The sequence below is a fragment of the Orcinus orca genome, chromosome 6 (assembly GCF_937001465.1).
Source record: "Orcinus orca chromosome 6, mOrcOrc1.1, whole genome shotgun sequence".
Classification (NCBI taxonomy): Eukaryota; Metazoa; Chordata; class Mammalia; order Artiodactyla; family Delphinidae; genus Orcinus; species Orcinus orca.
In genome coordinates this window covers 30,275,335-30,293,574 of record NC_064564.1, presented here as the reverse complement: position 1 = coordinate 30,293,574, position 18,240 = coordinate 30,275,335, and the positions used below count along the sequence as shown (strand labels likewise).

Here is an 18,240-nt window from a genome sequence, read left to right as displayed (position 1 = left end):
TGTTTGAGGAATAGTAAGGAAGGCAGTGTGGCTGGACAGGGGAAAGTGAGTGAGGGCAGGGCAGTAGAGAATGAGATCAGGGGAGGCTGGCAGGGCAAAGGAGGGAGGTGGATGATGTAGGTCCTTGGAAGTCATAGTTTGAACTTCTAATTCAGTTGGAGAGACAGACTGATACTTGTTTATAAAGAGTTCTCAATGCTATGCTAACAACCTGGGCTGTATTCTGTGCTAAGTGAAGATGTTCAAGCAACAGAGCAATCCAGCCAAGTTTATATTTTAGAAAGATAACAGCGTCACTATCCAAGACACGTTGTAGACTATGTATATAGTATGTGTATAGTGTGCTGCTCTTCTATAAACTACAGGATACCTGTTACGTACAAATACTTACATACAAGATACAAGTGTGAATGTAAGCACTTGGGAAATATCTGGAAGAACCACACAAGGAACTGGGAGAGTCGGACAACTTTCCATGTCCCGTATGATTGGAATTCTGAAGGGTACACACACGAACTAATGGACGTGTGCTCCCAGCCTCCGGCTAAGGAGGGAAATTGCAGGCATCAGAATGCTCTTTACCAATCAAGCGCGTTAATGCGCCTGCGTGCTGAGAGTCATGTCGAGACGCCCCGCGGTGGCGCATGCGCGGTAGAAGGAGGTCCGCGAGCTGCGTGGGCTTGTGCCTAGGCGCCTGTGGTTCGTGGCCTTGTGCTGGCACCGGGGACGCCGGGTTGGCGACTTTGGCAGTCCTGGCGTTGGGTGGGCGGTATCTTGGGGGTGACATGAGCCAGTTCGTCGGCCTCCCGGAAAGGTAATACGCCTTGGCCCCTGGGCGTTGCCGGTGGAGCTCAGAGCCCCTGGGCCTGGGCTTCGTCTCTTGTGCTGTCTCCTGTCACAGTGGCCCCCGCGCGCTGGCCCGTCCGCGCTGTGCTAGGGGGTACTGGTCGTCTCGCGGCTCAGTTCACAGTAGCTGAAAGGGACAGTGTGTGATGCTCTGGTTTCTCCCCATCGTTTTAAAAGGGAGGCTCTGGCCATTGCTCCTCGGGTAAAATGCAGGGGGACTGCTTTTTAAGATGGGACTGTCAGTGTTGGGGACCCTCCTTAATTACCAGGATGGAATCCCCTTCAGTTCCTCAAGCTGTGTTGTTTAGGCACAGAAAATGTGAGTAATAGTCACTGGAACTAAGTTTGAGTGAAAAAACGCACCGGTACCGCCGAATTTTCCATCGCAACGGTTGATCTGTGTTGTCTCTTGGAATTATAAAGGGCGTACAGTTGCTTCCTAACCGGTGTCCTTTGAGAGCTCTACCTCTGTACGTTCAAAGGATTAATTTTGAGGCTTTGCTCATACGTGTAGTAAACCCTTTAATTCCCGAAGACCTTCCTTTCCTCCATCTCATACCCCATTAAGCCCGCTTCAGTTTATCTCCTGAATTTCTTCTGAATCTGTCAACTCTTCCTCAACATCCTAATACTGAACTTGCCTGTCTGTTGCAATGAGGTCCTAACCAGTGTCCATATATCTTGTTTCCTTCCAATCCATTCTTCACACAAGAAACCTTAAAAGCAAGTTGGGACATTGCTCATAAACATGGCTCAGAAACATTGTTTTGAGAATAGAAAACAAACTGTTGGCCTTTAACACTCTGCGTGGTCTAGAATCCTGTCTGCTTCTCTGCTACGTGGACTCCAGCTTGGTGCCTCTCCAACTTTACTATGGGTATGCCTCTCTTGTGGATCTTGTTAAATGCAGGCTGTAATTCAGTAGTTCTGGGTGGGGCCTGGATTCTGTGCTTCTAACGAGCTCCTAGGTGACGGTGACCCTGAGAGCAAGGGTCCAGCTCCTGCCTTTCTCCCTTCTTTCTGGAAGAGCAGGACGTCTGCCCCCCCACCCTGGGAGGAGAAAACATCCGCAACGTGACTACTAGTAACCAGCTTCCCTCACAGGCAAGGGACCTTTACCACAGCTCCCTACCATTTTGTCTGAGGCGCAGCAAGCCAAAACACTGACACGCTGAGGTTTGCAGCAAAGAGGAGGTTTATTCACAAGGCAGCCAAGCGAGGAAGTGACGTGACAATAGGTCTCAAATCCGCCTCCCCAAAGGCAAGGGGCTTGGGGTATCTATGGGATAAAGAATAAAGAAGCAGGGCAGTATGAGGCATAGGGAGCATGAGGAAAGGTGATTGGAAAAAGGTGTGCTCATCATTGTTCTGAGTTGGCGTAACTAGGCTGCGGGGCTCAGCACATTCTCGGGCTGTAGTTTTCGGCCCTCTGATGGCAGGAGGTCAAAAGGCACTGGCCCAGGTGGAAGATCGGTGGTCCTCTCCAGTCTTAACCAGCTCAGCCTAACTAGACACAGCTGATTCCAAGTTCCTGGACAATACCCGGGGCAAACATCTTATTGCTTATGCTACATGCTATTTGGAGGACGTGCAAGTGTTCAAGCTACCTTGAGGAGTGAAGACAGGATTTGACTAATCCTTACACGTGGTTTCACCTCCAGATGAGCAGAAGAGGCCTGTAGGCTGAATCTGGCTCCTGGCACCTGGAATTGGAGGCAGATGGTTTAAAAACAGGCTCTCCCACCCTCTGTGTTATCTTAGGTAGATAGACTATTGAACCTTCCTGTGCCTGTTTCTCCACCAGCAGCATGGGGACACTCAGAGTCCCTCTCTTGGGGGCTGTTATGGGGGTTCAGTGAGATATAGATGCATGCACAGGCACACGGGAGACACCCAGTGTGTGTTAGCTTCCTGCTTACTTTTATTAGGAGACCAGTATTGTTAGAAGATTTCTGGTTTGGACAACAAATTAGATAGGTGGTCATTACTATAGTTTATGCGACAGCAATTCACATTACCATTTGCAAAAAAGCAGTTGGTTGTCCAGTGGGGATTATAAACATCCATTTACCATGAGCTACTGAACAGATACTTTACACAGTAACTACTTCAAGTACTATTTAAGAGCAATTCTCTATGTTGTCTTAAGCAGTTGTTAACCCCCAATTTCGTGAATAGTACCAAGTAAGTCACTTGAACATCAGCTAGAGCAATCTATTTCACTTAGCAAGCCTAAAGCTATAGTTCAACAGTTTTATTTACTGTTCTATGACAAAAATTACTCTCAACAGCTATGCCCTGGATAAGTAATCAGCTAAAGCTAGTTTGACTGACCAAATCTGATTTACTGAGTTAATAAGCCAGTTGATTTAGAAAGGTCTAACGTATATTTCTCATCCATTCAGCATTAAACTGTTTCCCATGCCTAAAATGTCTTTTTTCCCATTCGTACCTATCCAAATTCCTACTTCTGTGCCGTAGGGCTTGGCTGAACTACAACTGCCTTTAGTGACACTTTTCTCACCTGCACAATTGGAGATAATTTTAGTCTCCTCAAGACTCCCACGGGGTTACCTCTGTTGTGACACTTGACGATTTGGTGGCATATTTTATTTTATTTTATTTTATTTTATTTTATTTTATTTTAAATAGCCTTCCATTACTCCGTGCACATCAAACAGTAAATGCTTTCTCCTAGTAAAGGTGCATAACAATTTTCTGAACTCTTCTGCTCTGGGCAAGATTCATAAATACACCAGGCAAACATAGTGAAAGAGGAGACAGTACTTGTGTTATATTCAGTTGGGTCTTGATACCTAAGTGTGACTCTTAACCAAGGATTAGGCAGTAATTAAGGACACAGGTTAAAGTTGTTTAGAGTGTGTCCTAAAGTCTCACTGGCAGAATTTAAATCTCTACTCTGGAAATTGTAGACCTGAGACAGATTACTTCCCTAAACTTCATTTCCTACATCTGAGGAAGATAATAGTATCTACCTTGCAGTAGACTGAATAGTACCATTGCCCCCAAATGTCCACCTTCTAATCCCCAGAACCTGTGAATGTCACCTTAAATGGCAGAAGGGACTTTGCCAATGGGATGAAAGTGAGGGTTTTGAGATGGGGAGATTCTTCTGGCCTACCTGGATGGACCCAGATGTAACCACTGGTGTTCTCGTAAGAGAGAGGCAGAGGGAGTTTTTACTCCAAAGAGAATGTGATGATGAAGTTGGGGTTGGATCGATGTGGCCAGAAGTCAAGGAATGCTGTCAAGGAAACAGATTCTCCCTTAGAGCCTCTAGAAGGTGGATGGACGGCCTTGTCAACTCCTGGTTCCAGCCCAGGGAAACTGGTTTTGGACCTCTGTCTTCCAGAACCATAAGAGAATGAGTGTGTTTTGTTTTACGCAAGCTCATTGGTAGTAATTTGTTACAGCAGCCATAGGGAACTAATGCGTACCTCATAGGAACTATTTCTCCAATTAAAATGTGTGACTGGAAACACACTTGGTGGCATGTCTGACACCCGGTAGGTATGCTACTGTGGGTAGTTCTTGGAAACTAAAGCCTTGGTTTTTGAGGAATCATCAAAACCAGTACAATGGTTGCCATGTTCCTCCTTGTTCATCCTGGTGACAAACCTGTAGAGAGAGCTCCATCCTTTCCCACAGGACACCCACCCCTAGTACTTACAGGGAAGAGGTTATGTCTCACTTCAGGCACCTTCCTCTTTTCCTTTCTACTTTTTTTTTTTCATTAATCTTCATCCAACTGGCCTTTCTAAGTTAAAAAAAAAAACAAGACAAAACCATTTCTCAATGGATTCAGATACTACCCCAAGTTAATAATCCAACCATGTTCTTGTTCTTCCGGGTCTCATCACCAGAAATTTCTGAGCTGAAATCCTCTCTAGTTTCTAGGATCAGTCACTTTCTAATTTCTCCCTTCTCAAGTTCAGAGTCTTGTCAGTTTAGTCCCTTCCCTAACCACAACATCTATTAAGGTGACACAGCAAAGTGATGAAAGTCTCGACGGTCTGGTTTTCATCCTGGGTTTCTGCCCGCTACTTACTATGTGGCATTAGACAAGCTATTCAACCCCTCTGGGCCTCAGTTTCCCCCAAAAAAGGTGAATATTATGAACATTACCTACCTATAGGTTTGCCATTATGAGGATTAAGTGAGTTAATATTTGCTAAGCACTTAGAAGATTACTTGTTATAGTCTAAGCACTACAGTTGTGCTTGTTAATAATAATAAATGCAATTCCAAGCGTATAACTTACTCAACTTTCTGTCATAACTTTGAAGTGTTGGTCTATCTGTTGGCCAGCGTTGCAGGTAAATGAGTCGAGGCATGGGCTGAGGCATTGCTACCAGTGAGTGGTGTGTTCCCAGAACTAGGAACAGCCGTGTGAAATAGGTAGCGGTTCTACGTGGAGACAGGGCAGACTGGAAAATAACAGCGCTGGGAAGGAGGTGTGGTGTCCATAGGTTTGGTGTCAGAGCTGCTGCCTGTTGAAGCACCGATGCCGGCCTAAGCCGTAAATGGGGGGGGGGGGCTGGGGAAAACAGGGGCAGAATAGAAAGGGAAAACAGGGGAAGAACGGAGAAATATAGCCTAGGGAGGAGGTGTGGTGTCCATAGCTTCGGGGTCAGAGGTGCTGCCTGCTGCAGCACCGATGATACCCGAAGCCGTAAATGGGGTGCTGGGGAAAAGGGGGGCAGAATGGAAAGGGACAACAGGCGCAGAACGGAAAACGATAGCCTGGGAAGGAGGTGTGGTGTCCATAGCTTCGGGGTCAGAGGTGCTGCCTGCTGCAGCACCGATGACACCCGAAGCCGTAAATGGGGTGCTGGGGAAATGGGGGGCAGAATGGAAAGGGACAACAGGGGCAGAACGGAAAACGATAGCCTGGGAAGGAGGTGTGGTGTCCATAGCTTCGGGGTCAGAGGTGCTGCCTGCTGCAGCACCGATGACACCCGAAGCCGTAAATGGGGTGCTGGGGAAAAGGGGGGCAGAATGGAAAGGGACAACAGGGGCAGAACGGAAAACGATAGCCTGGGAAGGAGGTGTGGTGTCCATAGCTTCGGGGTCAGAGGTGCTGCCTGCTGCAGCACCGATGACACCCGAAGCCGTAAATGGGGTGCTGGGGAAAAGGGGGGCAGAATGGAAAGGGACAACAGGGGCAGAACGGAAAACGATAGCCTGGGAAGGAGGTGTGGTGTCCATAGCTTCGGGGTCAGAGGTGCTGCCTGCTGCAGCACCGATGACACCCGAAGCCATAAATGGGGTGCTGGGGAAAAGGGGGGCAGAATGGAAAGGGACAACAGGGGCAGAACGGAAAACGATAGCCTGGGAAGGAGGTGTGGTGTCCATAGCTTCGGGGTCAGAGGTGCTGCCTGCTGCAGCACCGATGACACCCGAAGCCGTAAATGGGCTGCTGGGGAAAAGGGGAGCAGAATGGAAAGGGACAACAGGGGCAGAACGGAAAACGATAGCCTGGGAAGGAGGTGTGGTGTCCATAGCTTCGGGGTCAGAGGTGCTGCCTGCTGCAGCACCGATGACACCCGAAGCCATAAATGGGGTGCTGGGGAAAAGAGGGGCAGAATGGAAAGGGAGAACAGGGGCAGAACGGAAAACGATAGCCTGGGTAGGAGGTGTGGTGTCCATAGCTTTGGGGTGAGATGGGCTGCCTGCCTGATCTGAGAAAAGCGAGTGAAAGTGGGAGAGCTTCTCCCTAGCTGCTAACTCTTCTCAAGGTCTAGCACGCTCTGAACACTGGCCGGCTCAGCCTGGGTGTTGACATTGCATTGTACGTGTCACAGAGCAAGGGCGGGTCAGGGGGTGGTATGGGGGCCCCACACAAACCCAGGCCCTGGAGAAACCCGGCCCGAGGGCAAAGAGCCCGACCCCTTCTGGGCTTTCTAGCGGCTGGGACTTGTCGCTGTGGGTGGCAGGTGTTTGGCACCGGATGGGTCACCATGCGGAGACTGTTGGGGACTGTGGAAGTCTTCTCCTCCAGAGCTCACCCTGCCTGGGCACCGGCTCTGCAGACCCCTCAGCCCTGGCTATGTATCGGCCAGCCCTTCCCCGCAACGGGGCCCAGAGGCCAGAGCATGCCCAGAGCTGAGTGGAGGAGGCACCCAGAGTTTGCCAGGCTGTGGCCCGCCACCTCCGTGGACCTCCCCAGCTTGTCCGCGAGCCCTGGAGACAGGAGCGCCTTCTCCAGGGCTGCTGAGCTACCAGCATCACCATGAGCCAGGCGGTGAAGGTTTCTGAGCAGGGGATGCAGAGCCCTGACGCGACTGGATGCTGCACCCCACGATGTCCCTTCCTGGCAGGTAGGTTCTTTCTTCACTTGTTTTTCGAAATTTGGTAAAAGAACACGTAAACCTTCGACTGTTCTTCAGGGTATACAGATGGTAGTGGCTTAGCCGGGATTCGAAGCAAGCCTGTGTGATTCCAGAGCTCGTGCTCTGGACTCTGGTGCCTCCTTATCATATATGCTTCATGTGTTACTTTTAGCCCTAAGTGCCATACCTGTAATGAACACATACACTGCCCTGTAGGAGGTGTTCTTTTGTTCAACGCGTGAATTGGTCATCCACCACACTGGGTTCTAATCTCAGAAGCTAGGTCAGGGACCACCAGTTGTCAGCATAGCACCATCCCACATTTCTAATTGAGGCTTGCAGCCTAGATTTGTCCCTTTGGTCTAGTTTGAAGGATCCAGGTATGTAAAGCTTATATTCTAGATAAATCAGGGGCTCTCCTGAAAGGAATTCATCAATGAATTATTCTGTATGGATTAGAAGCCAGTTTCTCTGGCCTTCCTGGAGTATATCCAGTAAGGCATCTCATTCATGTCTAGAAAGCAAATATATCATTTATTGCAACTTCAGCATGGAGCGATGTATTGGTTTAAAATAAAGTACGATCAACACAATTTGGTCATTGTGAGTATGCCGGCTGGGTCCACTCTTTACTACACATATGTAACTCTAGAGCTTCTTACGCCCCATAGAGGAGACATACTCTTGTGTGTCTAGGACAAGGGAAACGTGTGTTGTTATTCAGGAGCTGGAAGCTACAGCATGACAGGAAAGAACTGAAAAATCCTGGTCTTGGTCTACACATCACTTTACCTTGTTCGAATCTTGTTTCTTTGGCTTGCTTCATTGGAGTGTTTTCTCTCTCCTGGGACTGACATTGTGTGTTATATATCAGGCATGTAACATGTAGAAGTTTCAGAACCAGTGAAACTTTGTATATTTTTGTTTAAAATCTATTTAAAATCACACTGGGCATAATTCATATATTCCAAAAGTAGTTTGACCCTCTGCTCATGAGATTCTTTTTATGGTATGTCAAAGCAAATTTGGACTTCCATCCCCAATAAACTTTGAGGTTGGAGGACACAAAAGCTTTTGCTCAGACCTAAATTCTGTCTGAAGAAAAAGGGTAACTATTATAAGCCCTTTCTAACCTCTCCAGGAGCAGAAATGATTTACAGCTATGGCATTGAACGATAATTTCTTGATCTCATTTGAGAAGAGCTCAGTGAGAAACCGTGTCTTGATTTTTGTTTGTTGGTTCCCTGTTTTCTTGTCTTGCTTACCAACAATCCACTGTAATCCATGAGTGAGTATGGCAGCAGGCTGAGTGTTCCCTGGAGCTCATTAAGTGAACGTTTTTTCCTAAAATGACTTTTGTCTCCTTGTTTTCAGCCCCTCTTCTTTCCTCTGTCCTTTACTATAACCAGGGCTCAGCAAAAGCTGCCTGGCTTTGTGCAGACCCTACTTAGGGTAGTCTTTTCTTCATTATTTTATTCATGGCCCCTCCATTTCATTGTTTGCCTTCTCGAAATGTGTTGAAATCTTTCTGTGGTTGATGACTTCCACAATGTCTTGGCTTTTATTGGTTGATTAATTTTGGTATTTCTGCAGTTTTATTTAAACATGGTTTCAGGAGGACCAGAAAGTAAATATATTTCCTAGTCTGCCATCTTGAGCTGAAAATCCCCGTGGATTTTAGCATCCAATGTTCCCATGGGCAAAAAACCCAACCTTGGCATTAATAGATGTACACTCAAGATTTCAGCTTTTCTTGAGCAATCACTAAGGATTTAATATGCGGTCACTTGTAATGGGAAAATAATAACTATCTCATGGCGTTGATTTGAGGACTAACTTAGATAATGGACAAGAAAATGCTTTGTAAGGTTTTAAAATCTATAAAAAATGTTTTTTGTTATTATTTGATTTGTTGCTATTTCACCTTTAGCTGACAGTTGTTTGTGACCTTGCTTATGTGAGAAAATGCCTTCTGGTTTATTGTTTTGAAAGCCAGATGATATTTTTCAATAGCTCAGTGGAAATGGCATCATTTGTGAAGTTGAAGGGTGAAGGCATAAATGTTTCTTGACATTTGAATCAACTATTGGTCTTCTGGGGCTTGTCCTTATTCTCCTGCAGTCTCTAATCAACATGGCATCCAGAGAGATCCTGTTAAAACATAAGTCAGATCATGTCACTCAAGTCTCTTCAATGGCTTCTTCACAGGAAAAGCAAAGTCCTCAAAGTGCCTCCACAGCCCTAGAAATCTGGGCCTCTGTTTCCTCTCTGACTGTTTCCTTCTCCTCTCCACTTTGCTCCCTCTGTTTTCCACACACTGACATCCTTTCTGCTCCTTGGATACTCCAAGCCCACTCTTGCCTCATTGCCTTTCCATCTGACTGTTCCCTCTGCTTGTACTATTCACTTCCCAGATATGCACCTTGCTCCCTCTCACAACCTTAGGTTCCCTCGTAAATTTTATCTTCCCCAGAAAGCCCTCAGTGATCACTTAGTTTCCGATCGCAGCCTCCTCCTACCAGCTAACAATCTCCATCCCCCTTCCCTGCTTGCTGTTTTTCTCCAGCACTTACCTGATATACTAGTTATTCTACCCATTTGTTCAATTTTTATTTACGTATTTACACTTACGATTTTATATTTGCTTCTTTACTTTTGTCTCTCCCCTCAGCTCGAGAGAGGCTATATTCATCTGTGTTAATCACTGCTGTGTTTCCTGAACATGCCTAGAAAACATCCTGAAGAAGGGTGCCTGAAATTTGGTAAGGGATCCATCAATTTTCTTGGCTGAATGAAGAAATATGTTCATAAATTACTGAACAAATCTCTGGGGTTTCTGAATTAAGGACTAATGGGAAGAGGAAGGCAAATGGTTGGGACAGGGTACTGCAAGAAGTAGTATTTGGAGTACTCTGATAGCTATCCTAATAGATAACATTTTGTTCATTTAAATAGTTTGAACGAGAGAGCCGGGAACTAGGGACACACAGCATCGAGGTTTTATAATGCATTCCGTAGAGTTCTTTTCAAGTGTGTTCAAATATCATTGAAAATATATGCATGCATATAAACCTCTGTTACTTGATTTAGTGCTTTACAAGAGCCCCTCAAGGAAGGGGTAGTAGCAACTCTCAGTATCCTTCCTTTACGATGAGCTTACTTTATTCAAAATTACATCATAATTTATTTGTAACTGTGAAACTAGACTTAGTTATTTAGTAGACCCCCCCAGAAACCTATGACGTTAATAACACCAACAAAAATGTGTTCAGTTTCCAGTGACACACACACTACAGACTCAATTATGTGTCATCCATTTTAATGAAGGGAAGAAGTGATTTAACAGACACAGAGCAAACAGAATATGAAGTTTGGTCCTCCATTAATATTAGTAATGGATAAAGTGGGCTCCAACGCCTTCAAGGTAGCTTGAGACCCATCATCTCTGTGTCATGGGCAGGGGGATGCTCGGCCAGGATGTCTTTCTCTGTCATTGAGAAAAATTTCCATAATATATGATGATACTTACTGAAACAGATATGGGGCATTTGGGTAATTAGGAATCCGTTAGCATATTTTTCCGGAAGCCTTGACTACAAAACGAAGATAGTAGATTTGGGCACTTCCAGCTATGCAGAAGTTGTTTGGGTATTCATCTTTATGCCGAATGAAGTAAGCTTATTTCATCTCTGCAGCTTCCCATATACCATTTTCCCACCTCTGTTTTGTGTTTGGAAAGACTTTTAGAAATGAAAAGTCAAGTTAAAAAGTGAGTGACGGGCTTCCCTGGTGGCTCAGTGGTTGAGAGTCCGCCTGCCGATGCAGGGGACACGGGTTCGTGCCCCGGTCCGGGAAGATCCCACATGTCGCGGAGCGGCTAGGCCCGTGAGCCATGGCCGCTGAGCCTGCGCGTCCGGAGCCTGTGCTCCGCAACGGGAGAGGCCACAGCAGTGAGAGGCCCGTGTACCGCAAAAAAAAGAAAAGAAAGTGAGTGACAACTTAAATGATATATGGACTATTTTGCTGACTTACAAGAGCATGCAGAATTAAATATGACCCAGTTGAAATGTTAATTTTATTTTAATGTGTATATTGGGGTGGAGTCTTAAAGGTGCCAGAAAACAAGCATTCACCCGTCCTGTTTGGAACTGCAGCACACAGGCACCTTCAGTTACCAGTTCTGTTCATTCCACAGAATCGTCTTGGGAAAACATAACTGTTTTTTATGTACCTGGTATATATCTTAATTAGTTTGAAGAATTTCCCAAATACCTGTTAATACGTAGTTCTCCAATTCCAATCTTGCCACGTCCTGTACCAGTGACACAGCACATAGGAGTTTTATTTCTCTTTCTTTCTCTGGGTTGCTGAGAACCCAACGAAAGAACAATGGAATGGCATCAAAGAGATCAGGGTTCTTGACTCAGATTTGCCATAAAATAATAGTGTCCTCTTGGGAAAATTATAGTTATTCTAGGCCCCTTTCCTTTTCTTTACTTTGACAGAGCTGCACTACATGACCCCAAGTAACACTGCGCTCTTTGCAGTAGTAGCTTAGACGTTATTGGTTTTCTGAAACAAATGAAGACAGTGACACAGGAAACTGTGCAACATCTCTGTGACTATGTTTTCTTAGAGTTGCCTCCATTTTACAGATGATAAGATGGCTGAGCACAGAAGTAGGTGTTTTGACCAGAGGTTCCAGAGTAGATGGAACTGAACCACAAGTTTCCTTCATTCCTGAAGCTCACTTAGCCAAAACATAGGCTTCTGAATATTAAGCTGTAAAGCATATTATCAGTATGCTTTAAAAGAAGCGGTTCTTCTAGGATTTCTAATTACTAGCAGGCGGTTTTGAAATTCTTAGAAGACCATCTAATTTTGTGAGATTTACAGCTCTATTTTCCTGTCAAGCAAGTTGTATTAGTGCCAGACAATCACCTGAGCTTCTGGATGCTTCTCTGAACCTCTTGACTTTTTCTTCTTGCTATCTGAAATTCATGCCAGATAAGCCTTTTTGTAGAGAGCATGTACAGACTTGTCTATTTTCATATAAGAAAGCGATGCAGTGAGCCAGGTCGGGGGTTAAGCCCTCATTCTCAGAGTGGTGTTGAGCTCCTGGTGAAATATTATCATCATTTCCTCAGAATAGAAAAGCAGTTATCTCAAGTTTTTAATGCCATTAACTATTTATACATTTATGTATAATACATATATTTATTGTACCTACGAGGTGTGCTCTCTTTGGGAAGTACAAAGCTATTTGAGACGTAAGTTGTTCGTTTGTTTGTTTTCCCACAAATACTGTGACCCTTTGAGCAGGAAGGTCTATGTTTTACTAACATCTAGAACAAGCAGCTAACACGGTGTCCAAGATGTAGTCAATAAATATGAAATAGGTAAATGAACACATTTCTAAGGAAGGGCCAGGACATGAACAAATAGAAAATTTTCATTTTCAGTCACAAAGCCACAACAGACATAAAAATGATACAGACAACAAGTGCTACGGTCATTCAAAGAAGGCATAGAATTGATACAACAAGGATCTCCTCTATGGCACAGGGAACTGTACTCAATATTTTGTAATAACTTATAAGGGAAAAGAATCTGAAAACGGAATCACTGTGCTGTACACCTGAAACGGACACGACATCGTAAATCAACTATATTTCAATTAAAAACCAACCAAACAGACAACAGCAACAACAAAAAACCAGAGAGGTCATAGAAGTTCTTATGAGATTCCAGAAGAGAAGAGAAGCCAAATGAGGACGGGAGAGGAGGCTTTTGAATCAGTTCAGAGGAGAAGTCACAGAGGAACTAGTCTTTGATCTGAACTTGAGATTAAGCTTAAGATGCATTAATCTGAATTAATTAAGATTGCAACACAGGGATATTACAGATGAAGGTAATCACATAAACTTACTCTACTGAAACTTGCAGAGGTTATGAGTGTTGTTCAAGATCCCAAAGCAAGTGCATTGTGGAATCAGAATTTTAAGTGAGGCCTAATGAACTAAAAACAAAGAAACACAGAAACAAGCCCTTCCTGTGACACCACGTTGCCTTTGAAGTCGTTTTTTTTTTGGCGGGTTGGCAGAAACTGGTTCCAGTGTTTCTTGCAGGAATGACTGGCCACAGGACTGGGCGTCGTAGCTTCCTGCCAGGCGGCCGAAGGTCGCAGGCAGGTGGGTCACTGGGACACACGCGGAGGGGCTCCTGCCCGGCTCCCTGGCCGCTCAGTGCCCCTGCCCCAGAGCGGGGGTGGGGGCCCCAAAGCAGCCTTGTCTGAGTCCCCTGCCACTAGAGAGAGTATTGGCCCAACACTTGTAGAAAACGGGGACCTTGCTGGCAGTTCAGTGGAGGGACACAAATAAATCTTTGCCGACTTTCTGCTGAAGCTCACGAGGGTTCACTCCTAAGCCTCTTACAAGGTCAGCTGCCGAGGCTGCGAGAGATGAGTCGGGGCTCGCCCTCCACCACGGAGAGATCGCTGGTTAAAGCGCTCACGAGGGAGTGAACCGCGTGTCCGCACCGACACGCACGGGCAGACCTCGTCGATGCCTTCTGTTCGGGGTATGAAGCCCTCTCCTGCCTCTTCCAGGCTCTCTAGAAAGCATGTGCAGAGCCTCCCACCCCACCCTCGGACTCCGCGGGCCACAGCTGGAGGGACCAGCCAAGGAACCGTGGCAGGAAGAGGCCAGAGGTCAGCGGGCCTCGGCCGGAGCCCGTCAGTCGGTCCCCATTCACACACCACCAGACGATCCTCTTGACCTGGGCAGTAGCCGCCAACCGACCGCTGAGGTGAGCCCGGTGCGCGCTTGGCTACCTGGCATGGCTGGGAACCCCAGGATCTCCTGGCAGAGGCGGGCATTCTCCTGGGCCGGGTCCGCGGGCGTCTGCATGTGCAGGGCCTGAACCACCTTGGCCAGGACGATCTGGCACAGGTTGAAGAGGCCTGGGGGGCGGGAGGAAGGAGACGGGGGGCTGGCACCGTGTCCAGGCCGCGCTTTCCAGCCGGGCAGACCGGAAGCCCCCTTCCCTTCCCTCGGTCCGGCCGCATCTGGGTTGGCCTCCCGGGACTTGATGAGCTTGTCCAGCAGCTCCTGAGGGACGGTGCTGCCCGTGCCCCACCAAGACTGGCAGCAGCGCCAGGGCCTCCCAGGGCACGGCGCCCCCGGCCCCAGAGTCTTCCCTCTGGTTCTCATCACCGGCTGTCACCAGACTTGCATGCAACGTTCTTTTCTTTTCTCTTGTCGTCTTTACGTCCCTCAGCCACGCAACACGGTGAAGCCCTGACGCTCGCTGCCGCGTCGATACACCCTGAGAACACGATGCTCAGCGAGAGAAGTCATACACAGAAGGACACACAGGGCGTGACCCCACTGAGGGGAAACGTCCAGAGCAGGTAGATCCACAGAGTCAGCGAGTGGGTTCCTGGTTGTCAGGGGCTGGCGAGGGGACGGAGTGATAGCTAAGGGCGTGAGGGACATTTTCGGGGTGACGGAAATGGTCCAAAGCAGTAGTGACGTCTGTACAGCTCAGTAAACTGTCCCCACACGCCCCGGTGCAGCCTGTGAGAGCATCGCGCTCAGGATGAAGGGCTGACCACAGGAAGACTGAACGAGCAGTGGGTCCTGGGCCCAGACGCTCAGCTGGCGCCCCCCACGTGGGGAAGTCACTGGGACTTGCTGAGCCTCCACGGAGACTGGCAGCAGCCCCCGAGCTCACAGGGCACTGCGCCCCCGGCCCCAGAGCCTTCCCTCTGGTTCTCATCACCGGCTGTCAGCAGACTTGCAGGCAACGTTCCTTTCTTTTCTTTTGTCTTTTTCCAAGGCAACTCTTGAGTGCATGTATTTAACATGCAGGGAACCAGCCCTGACTCCTTGATCTGGGTCTTCCAGCCTCTAGAGCCTCGAGGACATCCATTTCCGTTATTTATGCACCCAGTGCCTGGGGTCTGATGATGGAAGCTGACACCGAGGGCGTCACCACGTGCGGGGTGATGTCAGTGGAAGAATCCCATGGCGAGGGCCTGCCTGAGGACCACGCACGCCCGGGCCCTCCCCGCCCCCTGCCTGCAGCCCTGCGCCTGGGAGCGGAGCTGGTGCATCGCGTGCCCGACGTCGTGGAAGTTGGTCTCCCGCTCATCATGCTGCAGCAGGGAGGGCAGGTTGGGCGTAGGCTTGGTGAAGTTGGCCACCATGGCCGCGATGGCGATCTGGCAGCTCCCATCGTGCTGTAGGCAGCCCGGCTGCAGGCCGAAGCAGGCCACGTGCCCGGACTTCCCCACCCTGCGGAGGGACGTGGATGGGGCCCCGCTTCGACAGAGGAGCCCCGGCCCACGGCCGACAGGTTCCCCCACGCACGCACCGAGGATAGAGGTCAGGTAGAACTTGCCGATGGATGACCTTGCCCGAGGCCGCATCCCAGACCGTTTAGAGCCTCACGTCTTCGTGACACATGCTGGTGCCCTCCTCCAGGTCGAAAGTCAGCCCCAGCAGCTCCTGGGAGATGCCCAGCAGCCCGCGTGTGAGCGCCTGCATGGGGAAAGCCTCATTGAGCAGGTACTGGTTCACGTGGTAGCGCGTCTCCTCCCCCTGGTTCATGTAGCAGCGCAGGTCCCAGGCGTTGATGGGGCCGTCCAAGTGCAGGCCCCGCCTCTGGCACTCGGCCTTCTTTAGCTCCAGGATCACGGCCGCTCCTGCTCCCCGAGGGGCTTCAGCTTCTGGGCCAGCTCACCTGTGGGCGGAGGGGAGAGGCTCGGCTACGTCCCCGGGGCGGCCCCCCAGCCACCCCCGACCCCGTGCCCCTCGAGGCAGAATGAAGGGTCTGGGAAGGTGACCCCCAAGGGCTGACACAGTGGGGTCTCAGGCAGCACCACGTCCGGTCAAGGTCCGCCTGACCCCGTCCCCACTGGGACTCAGGGGGAGGCGGTGTTACCTAGGACAGTGGCCACCACCTGGCTGGTCTTGTCCATGTTCATCTCCAGCACGGAGTCGGCCTGCGTGCGGAACCCCAGCAGGCGGGACTTCAAGGCCTGCAGCCTCACCAGCTCCCTGAGGATCACGCAGTTCTCCTGGAACCCAGAGACGGAAGGCGCTGGGGACCGAGGGCCACGCCCTCCCCGCAGGCCCCGGGCCAGGTCTCTGCAGGCGGGCAGGGCTCCCAGGCCACTGGCGGGCACAGCCAATCCCCCTCCCTCCTCCTCCTGGCCCGGATTTCTAGACACTTTGGTGCTGTCCTAACACGTGGTCTTTATTAACACAGGTCCTTTTGGAACCAGAAACGGCATGAACGTGATGGGCTCTAAGGCCAAGGGCAGGAAGAAATGCGGCCAGTCTTTCCAGGAGCCACCAAGGGGCCTCCCCGGGCTCAACAAGACAAACACGGCTGCCGTGCAGACAGTGGCTCAACCCCACGGCGCCCGAACACCCAGCCCCTGGACGGTGAGACAGCTGTTGCTGCAGGTGGCCCGTGGCTCACTGATGAGGCCCGGCCCCAGGCGTACGCCACCTTCTCTGGGGCCACCTCTCCGGTCTGCAGTGGGGTTCTCCTGGGAGCCCCCAGTCACCACGGGACCAGCGTGGCCTGTCTGTAGCCCAAGAAGGTGGGGACACAAGACTGTCCCCCGTGCCCCCCGCATCACCCGCGAGGCCGAGCGAGCACCAGTGGTGTCTGCGGGGAAGATGAAGGGCTCACGCACAGCCCCCATCTACAGAAGCACAGACTGCAGCCACCTGCGCTATGGAACAAACACAAGTGTCCACGCAGGACCCGATGTCTGAGTGTCAAGGCCATGCCCGGGCCACGGTGAGAAGGTGCATCCCCCATGCAAGCCACAGAGAGGGGATGGGGGGGCCATCTGCGATTCTGAGCTCATCGGGCATCACCCCAGAGGGAGAGGGAGAGGGAGAGAGGTAGACAGAAGTACAGAGGGAGAGAAAGAGAGAGGGAGGGAGAGACGTCTCTCCCTTCCCTGGGGGTTCTCTAGTGCAGCCAAGGCTGAAAACCACTGCATTTTGGGAGATGGGTCCTCGTGGAAGAGTTAAATAGTAGCTCATGGCATTATCGACACATACTAAAAAAGCCCCAAATCTTGGGGAGTCAGGGAGGGGAGTGTCGGCTGCCTCGTAAACGAGGAGAGATTGGGCATCAGGGGAGGTGCCTGTGCAGCCTGCGCCCAGGGCCCCGCAGACTTCATCTCCCAGCGGTGGTCCTGGGCTGGAAGTCAGCGGGGAGGTCAGGCTGTCCAAGCATCGACGTTGACTTCAGGGCTGATCTAAAAGGCGCCTGGTGTTCATTGAAGCAGAGAAAAGAGAAAGCAGTAGGGAGAGGATGGGAGTGGGAGGGGGAGGGAGCCCCCCTCCTCAGCACTTCTACCGCTCTCCCTCTCTCTCTCCTCTGGAGAGGGAAGGAGGTGGAGGGAGAGGGAGAGAGAGTTGGAGAGGGAGGGGGGAGAGGGAGAGAGAGATGGAGAGGGAGGGGGGAGACAGAGGGGGGAGAGGGAGAGAGATGGAGAGGGAGGGGGGAGAGGGAGAGAGAGATGGAGAGGGAGGGGGGAGAGAGGGGGGAGAGGGAGAGAGAGGGGGGAGAGGGAGAGAGGGGGGAGAGGGAGAGAAGGAGGACAGAGGGAGAGGGAGGGAGGAAGAGACCTCTTTCCCTCTCCCTCTCCCGCCTCTCTCTCCCTCTCCTCTCCATATCTCTCTCCCTCTCTTCCTCTCCCTCCCTCTCCCTCCATCTCTCCCTCTCTCTCTCTCCCGCTCCCTTGTCTCTGCCTTGCCATCTCTCCCTCTCTGGGAGGGAGTGAGGGAGATGAAGAGATGGAGGGAGCGGGAGAGTTGGAGGGAGAGGGAGAGGGAGAGGGAGGGAGGGATAGAGGGAGGGAGGGAGGGAGGGAGGGATATAGGGAGGGAGGGAAGGACGTCTTTTGCTCCCTCCCTCTATCCCTCTCTCCATCTCCCCCCCTCTCTCCCTCTCCCCCCATCCTGCTCTCTCTCCCTGTCCCTCCACCTCCTTCCCTCTCCAGAGAGGGAAG

The 18,240-nt window shown here is 50.0% G+C and overlaps 1 pseudogene; it reads right to left on the bottom strand.

Moving 5' to 3' along the window:
• Positions 1-5,344: 5,344 nt before the first annotated feature.
• On the bottom strand, positions 5,345-16,497 carry LOC125964812 (thimet oligopeptidase-like; annotated as a pseudogene).
• Positions 16,498-18,240: the final 1,743 nt, after the last annotated feature.